Below are 12,524 nucleotides of genomic sequence, written 5' to 3'. Positions count from 1 at the left end.
TGAGAGAAGGAGCTAGAATGCCACGTGTCAATCTATTATTGAACAGTCAACGAGTCAACTCTGGTTAATCATTCAAAGATTGGTCAAACATTGCAGATTCTAGTCAACGCTGGTCAAATAGTCAAATAAGAGGGTTTGAATAGGAAATATTGATATTTTTGGATGTCTTTGCAAATTTGGAATACATAATTAAAAATGGCTTATATCTTTAAATAATTAATTTATTTAATTATATCATAAATTATTAACCAACTATATTTGTTAAATACTTTTAAAACTAATTATCTCTCCAAATATTTTTAAAATCACTATAATGATAAATAATATTTATCTTAATTTTAAAAGATATTTGAGAGGTTTTAGCAACTAAAAAGCCTAGTCCAAGTCCGATATAAAGAGACCAAGGGAGTAGAAGAAAAAAGCTCGGGACTTCAGAGTTTTGGAACCCCTAGGGGGGCCTAATTTTGTGTCCTTTCTCTCTATTCTTTTTTCTAGTTTTATTTTACTTTTGCATTCTATGGATTGCTAAACCTCTTGGGTTGATTCCATTGTAATTCCATTATGGATTCTAAGGTTAGAATGAAATAATTTCTTTGTCCTTTTTATTATTGTTGAGGTTTTCATTCATCTATGTCTTTTATCTTTGAATCACGTAAAAAGTAATGATTTTAAATCTATATGCATGTTGATCATATGAGTTCAAGGATTTTCAAATTTAATTGAGACTTTACTTTGATTAAAGGTATCTAACTAAAATTAATTGAGACTTTACTTTGATTAATTAAGCTTTTTATTTGGTGAGGAGATAAAAGAATATACACGATTAAGCATAGTAAAATTTGATTGAGATTGTACTTTGATTGAATTTATTGTGGATAATCTAAAAGTTCTCATTTTTAATTGAGACTTTACTTTGGTTAAAAGTGAGAACGCCAACAAATTAATTGAGACTTTACATTGATTAATTTGTAAATCTACAACAATAATTAGTTGAGAAATAATCTTTAGATAACTGATGATGAATCTATTTTGAAAAATCAAATCAATGGAATCAATTTATTTTCTTTACTATTGTTTTTATCTTTTCTATTTCTTTCTTGTTTATCTTTATCCCTCATATTTTTATTATTTTATTTGACTAACTCTTTTGTATAGTTTTATAAGAACTTATTTGTTAAAATCAATTCCGTGTTCGTTGGGAGACGACTTTGGGTTACTTTACCCTTTCTATTTTGTTGACTACTTTCTTAACAATATTGAAGTTGTTATAGATAAGTAGTATTAATTTTTTTTCGCGTCAATGACAACGTTATCAGTATTTTATATATTATGATTTTTTATTTATATAAAAATATATAAATGCCAACTAGAAAATTTGAATTAGGCTATTCAGAAATCCAAAAAAGAGAAGAATTGAAACATCAATTGCATCACAAAAAGGAGCTATGAATGAATTTATAAAAATAGATAAGAAAAATGAATTAGAAAATATAGGTGAGTGCTCTTTGAATGAACAAGATAATAACATTATAGGTATGGGTGAAAGCAACAATAGAGAAAGATGTGATAAGGATAATATTAACAATTTCAGTGTTAGTTGTTTCAGTCGAGAGGAGTTTCTCAAAACTAAATATAATAAAAACTTATTTAAGATTAACAATGCCCCAAGAAAAATTAAATGATTGAGCTATATTATCTATTAAAAAAATGTTAAATAAAATTAATTTTGACAATTTAATAAATAATTTTACATAAAAAAAACTTGAAAAATAATTTTTAAATAAAAGGTCTCGTCTTTTAAATTTGCTTTGGCCTAAACAACTTTTGCCACATTAATGATTTTAAAAAAGAGAATTATCCATGCGTTCAAATGTATATTATGTGTGCATTAGAATCTTCATGGAGAGGGTTCAACCATCCACTCCACATACCACATTGTTATGACTTGATAGCTTGAGTAATTTTCAATATGGACCACACTCATAACTAATATTGTATTAGACAACAACATTAGTTCAATATTTTCAAAGTTCATACTTTCAACTACCTTTTATATATAACATTGATTGTAGAACTCTTTTAAAAGAATTCAATGATATCAAATATATATTTGATTAAAATCTCGTTCCAAATTTAATTATTGTGACAACTTATTGAGAAATATCTTCCCTTTTTCACTCTCTTTTCTTTTGAAATGAGTTATGAGAAAATTTTTGTTCAATGGATGCTGTAAGAAACACATTGTCCATGCAGAGCAATTAACAAAATTAATGTGGCAGTTGGAGAAGGTGAGTTTTCATTACATAATTACAATGTAATTTATTAATACGTACATTACCTTAAAAAGGTTTAAAAAGGTTTTATTACATAATGTCATCATGTTTAAAAATGTTTATTACTATTTACCCCGAACTACTCGTTATTTTTAAAAAAGGTTATTTTAAAATTTAATATTTCAGTAAGTTAATTATAACAGTGTTAAAATCATCAAAGTTAGTGAATTTATATTTCATTGTTTATCTTTGACAAATAACCCAAAAAATGTCTACAATAATTTTTCTAAAGTTTAAAATTTAAAGATGATTTTATTATATATTACATTTAGATTATCAAAGCTTATAATTTTGAATTTAATATATAGTGTCAAGTAAATTTTTGCATGAGTTTCTAGATGGGTATGCCATTTTTTTAAAAATAATAATAAAAAGTATAACATCCAATGTCTTTGTCCCATATTTTTGTTATTAAATAAAAAGTATATGAACAGTTCCTAAAACTATAAAAATCATGTTACATAATCTTTTAACTATAAAAAAATTTCTTTAGATTAATAGTTCAATATTAATGTAGAGACCAAATTACTGATAAATATTCACAAATTCTATTAAGGAAAGGAGGTATAATAGTTTCTATTTATTAATAAGCTTAAATACCTTTTTAGTCCTCATTTTTGTAGTGTTTGTTGCGGATGGTCCTCATTTTGACATAATGTTTAAAATGGTCCTCATTTTTACCGAATGTTTAAAATGATCCTCATTTTCGCAATTCGTGTTTTATTTGGTCATTTTCTGTAACGTCGTTTAAATCATTAACGGAGCATTGTACAGGTGACACAATTTGTATTAGGGTGTGTTACGTGTACTGTACAGGTGTGATAATTAGATATTTGGTGATAAATAAGTGAGCTAGGGTTTTTGTAAGGAATGTTTGGGCAGTTGGTGAGTTTTGACAATCTTGTTCCTCCATTTCCAATTGGTGTTGTTGCAATCTTCTTCTTCCTGCAATCCCATTATATAGGTATGTTACGGTCCCAATCTTCTTCCTTTACCTCTGGTTGTAATCGTTGGAGGCAACCGTGTTGTATCACTTCATGCACTGTTGGTGGTTCAACGAGAAATAGATTAACCTTGATTTGTAGTTGCAGAGAGATGACAACTTTGAGGATGGCAAGAACTCCAAAGAATACTGGTAGAAAATTTTGGGTACAATCTGTTTTTATTTTTGTGTTAATAATAAATTGGTTTTAATTTTTTGTTTATTGATTTACAGAGTGGTGGTTCCAATAATGTGGGCTGCAACTTTTTCAAATTGTGGTGTTGATGAGAAGGATGTCATCATCATGACACAAATGAGGCAGATTAATGATTTGGAGAAGTCATTGAAGGTTGCTGAGAAGAGACTGCAATTAGTAATAGGGTTCACTTGTGTTGTTATTGTATTATTCGTACTGTTATTGTGTGTAAACTTTTAAAGTCCAATCTGTTTTGTACTATTGTTAAATGAAGAAATGAATTAGTTTGATTATGTTGATATTAGTCCTAACATGTACAAAATGACATCTTAATCTGAGCATTGAAGTAAGTGATATTGATCTAAGCTTGAGAAAAATTAAATTGATCTAAGTCTAGAAGAAGTTAAATTCATAACATTAATTCATCCTCATCAAAATGCACTACATCAATGTTTGGCAAAAGTGAAATTAAATGAAGTTTAAAGAAAGTCAAAATGCAGTACATCAATAATGAATTCTACATCAGAAATTCCAAAAAATAACTAAGACGTTTGTAGTTGCTATCAAGGCCTCCTCATAATCTGTAATTTCATGCTAAACTATTGAGATGGTTCTTTTAGTGTTGGTAGTGATGTTACTTGACTCTTCACTTCATTCCTTGGTGGTTGAGTTGTTTGAGTTTCAACAATTGGTGCATTCTCAGCAATTTCAGCAGTTGGTGCATTCTCAGCAGTTTGGGCATCTGGTTAAGTCTCAGCAGGTGTTGCAGTCTGCTCATCCAGAGGCTTATCTGGGAAATTGTTCCTGTTATGCCTCATGCAAACCTGTGCTCAGCAGTGGGTAATAGGTCCTGAATGGCAGGCACTAATCCCTGTGCAATGATAAGATTATTAGTACTTACAACATTAAACAAAAATTAATAAATTGAACATATATTATACATACCTTTTGTTGGTTAGACGTAAATGTCATTGTCCCACACACGTCAATACCTCCAAGATCACTAATAAGAAATTCCAAGAACCATGTACAAGTTTCTTTGTTTTCAACTTTCACAACAGCATACGCTAAGGGCAGTAACTAATCATTAGCATCTCTACCCACAGCACTCAACAACTCACCTCCGTATTTTCCTTTTAAAAAACAACCATCCAAACCTATGATGGGTCTACGGAAGACAAAGGAATCTTTACATTGAAATGAAGAGCAGAACTACAATCCAATGATGAAATGGCAAGTATTAGTTGTTTCTTCTGCAAATTCGAGCTCAAGAAAGACGAAGATGAAGAAATTTTCCTAATTGCAAAATTCCCCCTAAATTGAAAAATTAACGTTAATTAGCCCTATGTACAATACACATAACATACCCTAATACAAATCGTGCCATTTGTACAATGCTCCATTAATGATTTAAACGGCGTTACAAAAAATGACCAAATAAAACACAAATTGCGAAAATGATGACCATTTTAAACATTCGGTAAAAATGAAGATCATTTTAAACATTCTGTCAAAATGAGGAGCATCCGCAATAAACACTACGAAAATGAGGACCAAAAAGGTATTTAAGCCTTATTAATATTATAGTGAATATTCCAACTTTTCTGTTACAAAGTTTTAACCAAATGGAAGGAGAATGGATAGATATAGCAATTGATATAAACCTTTAGAGACATAATGGATTGAGATGCTTCAAAATGTGAGATCACCAGAAGAGCATCCTTTTATATGCAATGCATGTATAAGGTACCACTAAATATTCGTGAAAGTAATCACAAAGCCTACATACCTCAAATTCTTTCCATCGGGCCTTATCATTCCAACAAGGTGTTATGGATGAAATTTTTAATCATCCAATACACATACATTTTAGATTTAGATAATTAGATTTTTTATTCAAATCCATTTTTTTAACAAAACTAGTTTGGAATTTTTTAAAATTCAGATCCAAATATTTGGATTAAGATTTAAGTTCAGTCCAAATATTTGGATCAAGTTCAACATCTAGAATCCATTTTAAATAAAAGAAATTTAAATTTCATTTTCTAAAACTTGTATCTTTAAGGCCGACACAACTCAGTTTATCCACATTGTCGAGCCGACTCAGCCTGTCTGGGTTGTCGGGCCTATCTAGTCTGTACAGGGGGCACGACTTGTCTGAGTCGTCGGGCCGGCCTAGCACAGCCCATTGGGGTCTTCGGGTCAGCTTGGCCCATTCGGGTCATCAGACCTGCCCGATTCGTACTGGTCTTCTAGCACAACTTGTCCGAGTCGTCGGGCCGACTCAGCTTGTCTGGATTGTCGGGCCTGCTCGGCCCATTAGGGTGGTTAGTCTTGCCCAATCTGTAAAGGTCGTCAGGCATGCCTGGTCCTTACAAGTCATCGGACCGACCCAGTCCATATGAGTCTTTGGGCCTGTTTGAACCATTTGGGTCATCGGGCTCGTCTGGCCTGTTCGGGTCATCAGGCCTCCCTTGCTCGTTAAGGTTATCAGGCACGCCCGACTTTTTTGAGTCGTCGGTCCTGACCAACCCGTTTGGTTCGTTGGGTCTGCCTAGCCCGTTCGTGTCTTTAGGCTTGTCAGACCGTTCGAGTTGTCGGGCCCGCCAAGCCCTTTAGGGTCGTCGGGCCATCCCAGTCTATACAAGTCATCGAGCAAGGCTTGTTTGAGTCTGAATTTAGCCTATTCCATGATAATCTTTAGCCTAACCCAACTAAAAATTTAAATTGAAAATTTGGATTAGATTTTTGGGATTATCCATATTTGAAAATCTTGATTTAGAGAATGGATATCCAATCCATAAAATATATAAAATGTAAATTAGATTGAAATTCAGATCCATTACAATGAATTTTAAATGGATTGGATTTTTAATAAAATAAACTTTAAATGAATTAAATTTTTAATAAAATAAATTTTAAATAGATTGGATCAGAACAAAAGGTGAATTGGATAAAAAAAATAGATTTTTTTGTCCATCCCTACATCCCAAATAGCGTGACGTCGGTAAAGAAGACATCACTTTTGAGCCAATGGGAAAAGCTTAAACTCAAATATGTTAGGGGATTTATAAATCGAACACAACAACCGATGAGGGAATTTGTTCTCAGAATTAAAGATATGGAAGAAAAAATTCAACTTTGTTACGAAGAGCCAATTAAATATAATAGTGATGATTTATTAAAGATGATTCTAGTTGATGCTTGCTTCATAATTGAGCACTTTCTAAGATGGCATAGATACAGTGATTGGGAAGAAAAAGACCCTTTGTTGCTACAACCAGGGATGCTAGTGGAGATTGAGCATGACTTGATGCTACTGGAAAATCAACTTCCATTCTTTGTTCTTGAACAACTTTACAACCTCACCGGCATGAATAAGAAATTTCTTGACATTACTTTCAACTATTTTGGGAACGGAAACGTGTGTCCAGAAGAGAGTCCCAAACATTTCACCGATTTGTTAAGATCTTCTATAATATCATCATCAAAGCTTGATCTTGAAACACTGGAACAAGACAAACAAGTTAAACATGTATAAAGTGCAAGCCAACTAATGGAGGCAGGTCTCGAGTTCAAAGTCAATCCAAATGATAATTAATTGACTTGACCTATTCTAAATATGGAGTGATGAGCATGCCAATGTTGAATATACATGATAATACAGAAGTTATGTTCAGGAATATATTGGCCTATGAACATTGCCACCTTTATATCCCTGCATACATCATAACACAATATGTAGTGATTCTAGATTTTCTTATCAATACGGAAAAATATGTTAACATGCCGTCTTTCAATTCACATTGTTTCTCCATCTGCAAAAGCTTAAATGATTTTTATGAAAACCCTCTCAACAAGTACAAAGGCTATTTTCATACACCAGTACTTCAACACTCCTTGGAAAATAGCGTCTACAAGTGCTGCAATGGTGCTACTTTTGCTCACGTTTATTCAGACGATATGTTCAGCCATTTCATTCTTTTCATGGTAAGAAATATTATCATGATATATTAATTCTTAATTACTGTTATTAAATGAGTTACAACTGATAAAGTTAGTTATTTTAATTGTACAGGAAACTAATGCGATGATTAGTTAAATAAGGAACAAGAAAGGTCGGTTATAAGGGAAGAAGACGTTGATGATTCTATCTGATTGTGTGAGTTGTATTTGTAAGAGAACTTGTAATGAGATTTACTTTGTTGTTGCTTTCCTTTCGTCAAAATAAAGACTCAACTTATTTTCTAATTTTTCTATGGATAACTTTAACTACGTTTCCTTCTATTAACAACTTTTTTATTTTTTTTATCAATAAATATTAATTATTAGTATTTTATTAGTATAAGAGTTGAGCCACAACCTTTCTCCCGTATTCCGAATCCTTTAAATCAACTTTATAAATTCTAAATATTAAAGGAAAAGTTGAACCCACAATTTTTTTCCCCTTTCCTTCATATTTTTACCACTAAATTAAGCTTATAGTGTCTATGTCTTAATAGTAAATATGGAGAGCGCGAGAAGTTGTGAGTTTAATTTCCTTGTGAGAGAAGAATAAGAATAACAAAGTATATGTATAAAGATAGGAAAAAGATATTTGTAAACTGGTAAAGTAAAAATTCATTTCATTACGATAAGAAATTGTCTTTGTTAACAACAAATTTCAATGAACAAAATTTTTTAATTATAATATATAATGACTAATTTAGATATCAATTTACAAAATAAAATATTTATTAAAACAATAAATATTCTAAATAAAAAATTATAATTAATCGTTATTAGTTACAATAATATTGACTATTTTAATAATTAATAACTTTAGTGATTAACAACTTTTTGTCACAATTGATTGTTAATGAAACATTTTTTTATAGTATTTATTGGATATATATATATATATATATATATATATATATATATATATATATATATATATATTATCGAGGTATATAAAGAAAATTTTACCTTTTAACTATTTTTTTAATTTTATATCGTCCTAAATTTAATTATTTTAAACAAAAGTAAATATTTATAATAAAAGATTACATACAAAATAAATAAAAATTATCTATAATATTTTAACGAGATTTGATTTAAATTTTACTTCAAAACTAATATTTTTTTATCTAAGTTTATTTTTAAACAATTTTATTTAAAATGTTATGAAAATAAACTATAAGAGTATATATAGATTGGTTTTACAAACTCATTCTTTTTCGGTGTTAACCCCTTCCATTTCCCCATAAATATTCCTAAGCCATTATGCTTTTCTAAAAATGTGGTTATGAAATAGTTGTTTGTTAAAGTGTTGGTGTCTTTCAACTAAATCCTTTATCATTTGCAGTTGCAGCCGAGCCTAAGTTGAAAGAGTGGAGTGCAAGGACAAATGTTGATAATTATATTTTGATCTACTTTTTTTTAATTTACAACTCCAATTATCCTTCAATTATCACATCACACCATTAAAAAAAATCAAAATAGATAATTGAAGTGGTGAGTTAAAAGTGAGTCAAAAAGAGTAGGTAAAAATATCATTATCCACCAATGTTCCGATGTTTATGAAAGATACAGTGAAATTGTGAGTGTTAGACATCTCAAATATGTATCATCTAAAGAAAAAAAATATGCATAGATATTCATTTGTCTGAATAGTGACCAATGTGGAGCTTACAATCATTGTTACATGCCACACAAGATAGAACTGCAATGGTGGGAAAATACACTAGCCTTTCATATGCATATCTTTTAGAGCCTAAAAATCAGTAAAGAATATTACATCGGTCCCACAAACAACCAATGTAATATTGCTTTTGTAAGACCCGGGAAAATTAAATAGTTATTTAATTAATTATTTAATTAGGACGGGTAAGGAGAACATTTAAAGTAATAAATGTGAGGAGCTATGACGTGGAAAAGTACTAGCTCAAGTGGTTGAGAGTAGTTTATTGTGTGTGAAGACTTGGGTTCGAGTCCTATATGTGCCACTTGGATGTTATCTAAATTATGTGTTTTTGTGTGTTTATATATTGAATGTGTAGTGTAACGATAAATTCCTAAAATTGTAGGAGTTATCATGAAATATGATTTGGTTGAGTGGTTATGTACTTAAATTGTTAATTGATTTGTTGTGGGTTCAATCCTTGCTAAGAACAAAACTAATTTTCTTTTTGGCAAATTTGGATTGCATGGTATTGAAGGGACGTAGAAACCCTAGCTGCAGATAAAGGCAGTCCAATGGGTAGGAAACCATTCAATAGTGGTTCATGAGTAGCCATTAGCTAGGAATTTTCGTTTTTAGCATTTAGCACCTTTAATTTGGGTAATAAGTAAGAGAGAACAAGCTAGTGAGAGAGGCAAAGAGTACCACAGTGGGTGTAAGGGTCGATTATTAGGTTTTCAGAAGGGAGAAACTGATTGTAAGAGGGTGGAGTGGCTGGAAAACATTGTGAACGTGCAACAGAGGGTTAAAGAAGCTTGTTGGATTGGTGATACATCAAGAATTCGTGGTTTAGCAAGGAATTCCAGGTTAGGGGAGCTGCTTATTATGTTTTACTTCATGTTCGATTGGTTATGCGATGTTTGATTGAATGCATGAGTTTCCCTTTCACTCTGACGCTGTTCCACGAAAATTCTGGGTCCTCGCCCAGAAACCGCCTGGCGGGCACGTATGTGCCGCCAGGCGGCACATCAGTGTAACCCTATTTCTGGGTTTTGTTATGAGTTGCTTGGCGGTGAGTTGAATTCCGCCAGGCGGTGCGTTCTGGTTGTCGCGGTTTTGCCGTGATTTCGTGACTTTTACCTTGTGTTGAGGTTCCATTGGAACATTTATCCTATTTGAATGTATAATTGTACTTGAATGACTTCGTTGTGATGTTATAAATTAGATTGTGATTATAACCCTAAAGAGTTCAATTACGCAAGGGTGTGATTCAAACCCTTGGAAATTGGAGGTTAGGGATGCCTTAATTAAATCAGTATATTGTTTTGGAATGGATTAGTATCAAGGAATCATGTTATTACCGAATTTATAGTGTGTGCTAATCACTGGAAAGAAGTAGAGTGAGTGGGGTTCACGGGAGATGCAAGAACGCGTACAACGTGGTCTGGTTCTGGTGTAGCGCCTGGCGGCTCCTCGCTAGCCGCCAGGCGAGGACTTGAGCAGTCCCAGTTTAAGTGCAGTGTGGGGTTGGTCGTGAGGGAGTTGTGGTATTTGAATTATACATAACTGTTGGTGAGTGAGAGAGAAAGATTGATGAGCTAAGGGTACTTTTGGGAGAAGGGTAAAATTTACGCAAAGGGAATATGATATGGTATGTTGGTGGGAATATTTATGGAATGAAGAGGGAAGAGTAATGGTATTTAACAATTTGGGTTCTGGGAGTATATTTTTGCATATATGGTTGGATAATTGTGATTAGGACTTATTGGTTAGGTATCATTCGTGACTTAAGTGGGTGATGGATAACGTTGGATTATGTAACATTGTATAGAAATACCAAATTTATGGTGTAGTGAAGGTACTGGTTGGAGCAATGGTGATGTTAAGCTAAACAAATCTTTAGAAATGGTGACATTATGGATGCTAAAGGCCAAGTTATGACTAGGGCCACTTAGGAAGTGAATTAAAGATCATGGATCATGTGTAGCGTGACAAGATTACACCAAGTTGAGGGTGAGGAATAAGAGATCATGAGTTTCTTGGTATTATTAGTGGTATAAGTCCATGTACTCAAACCGCGTGAGAAAATTGACAATATGCAGACCACTGGAGTAGCGCCTAGCGGCACGAGCGAGTGCGCCAGGAGATTGGACTAGCGTCAGATGTCCCTGCACCGTATGGCGCCTGGCGATGAGGATGTGCCCCGCTAGGCGGTGTTGGAAAAACAATGGCGCTGGAAGAGCGCTGGCGCCTGGCGGCGTGCATGAACCGCCAGGCGGTCTGGGCCTGTTTCGTCAGGCGGTGTTGGCTGGTGCGCCAGGCGGCCGTGCACCAGGCTACGAATTGTGTGTGTTGTTTTAACTGACAATGATGCCTTGCTTGGATCGGGAGATGATGTGCCATGAGCGGGTAGGTTCATGGATGGTGTGACATGTGATGATATGAGCGGGGAGGTTCATATCAAGTTACTCTCACGTGGGGATACGAGCGGGGAGGTTCGTATGTTCCGTGCTCACGTTGAGAGATGCCACGTGCGGGGAGGTACGGGGGCTGGTGGATCACATGTGTTGGACTACGGGCGGGTAGGTCCGTAGAGCAGGACTACGAGCGGGGAGGTTCGTAGAAGCAGGACCACGAGCGGGCAGGTTCGTGTGAGCATCAGATTCCCGAGTCCAAGGCTAACCAATTGCATGAATTGAAGACTGTCAAGTCTTGGGGTTAGGGTCTTGGCCAAGATTTATAGATAATGATTAAGATGGGTAAATGATCTATCTTGTGTTACATGCTTATTATTTTATTTTCTCAGCTCACCCTTTCTGTTTGTGTTTGGCGATGATCGTGTGATTCGTTACACGGGAGCAGATGTTGATACAGGTGGTGCTGAGGATGTTCAGATGACGGAGTGAGGGCTAGCATGGGACTAGAGCTAGAGTTTTTTTTTAATCATATGTATTTTATGTTTTAAACACAGACTATGGAAACTTGTAAACATTTTATGAATTCAATTATGAGTTTTGGCGCGCTAACTTTATAAATTGAAATTTTCCCACGTTGGGATTCTTATCGAGATGACCATTAATGAATTTATTTCTTTTATTATTTATTTCTAAGTAATATTCCCTAGGGATGTTATAGCTTTCCTGCTGAAATCCAATTCTCTATCAAATCGATTTTTTTTAATTGATGTTATACTATATGATATTACATCGGTTTTTACTACCGATGCAATAATTCTTCCACTTATTACATAGTCTAATACAACATCGGTTGTAAATCGATGTAATATGCCCAAAAAAATCGATGTAATATCTCTTTATTGTATTAGTGGAGTTAACTCAATTCGATCTTCGA

General features: G+C 33.3%; 1 pseudogene; it reads left to right on the top strand.

Moving 5' to 3' along the window:
- The first annotated feature begins 5,198 nt into the window (after positions 1 to 5,198).
- Positions 5,199 to 7,605, top strand: LOC114180747 (UPF0481 protein At3g47200-like; annotated as a pseudogene).
- Positions 7,606 to 12,524: the final 4,919 nt, after the last annotated feature.

Source organism: Vigna unguiculata, chromosome 4 (assembly GCF_037176805.1).
Source record: "Vigna unguiculata cultivar grain cowpea cultivar isolate G323 ecotype 2 chromosome 4, ASM3717680v1, whole genome shotgun sequence".
Taxonomy (NCBI): Eukaryota; Viridiplantae; Streptophyta; class Magnoliopsida; order Fabales; family Fabaceae; genus Vigna; species Vigna unguiculata.
This window is presented reverse-complemented; position numbering and strand designations above follow the sequence as displayed.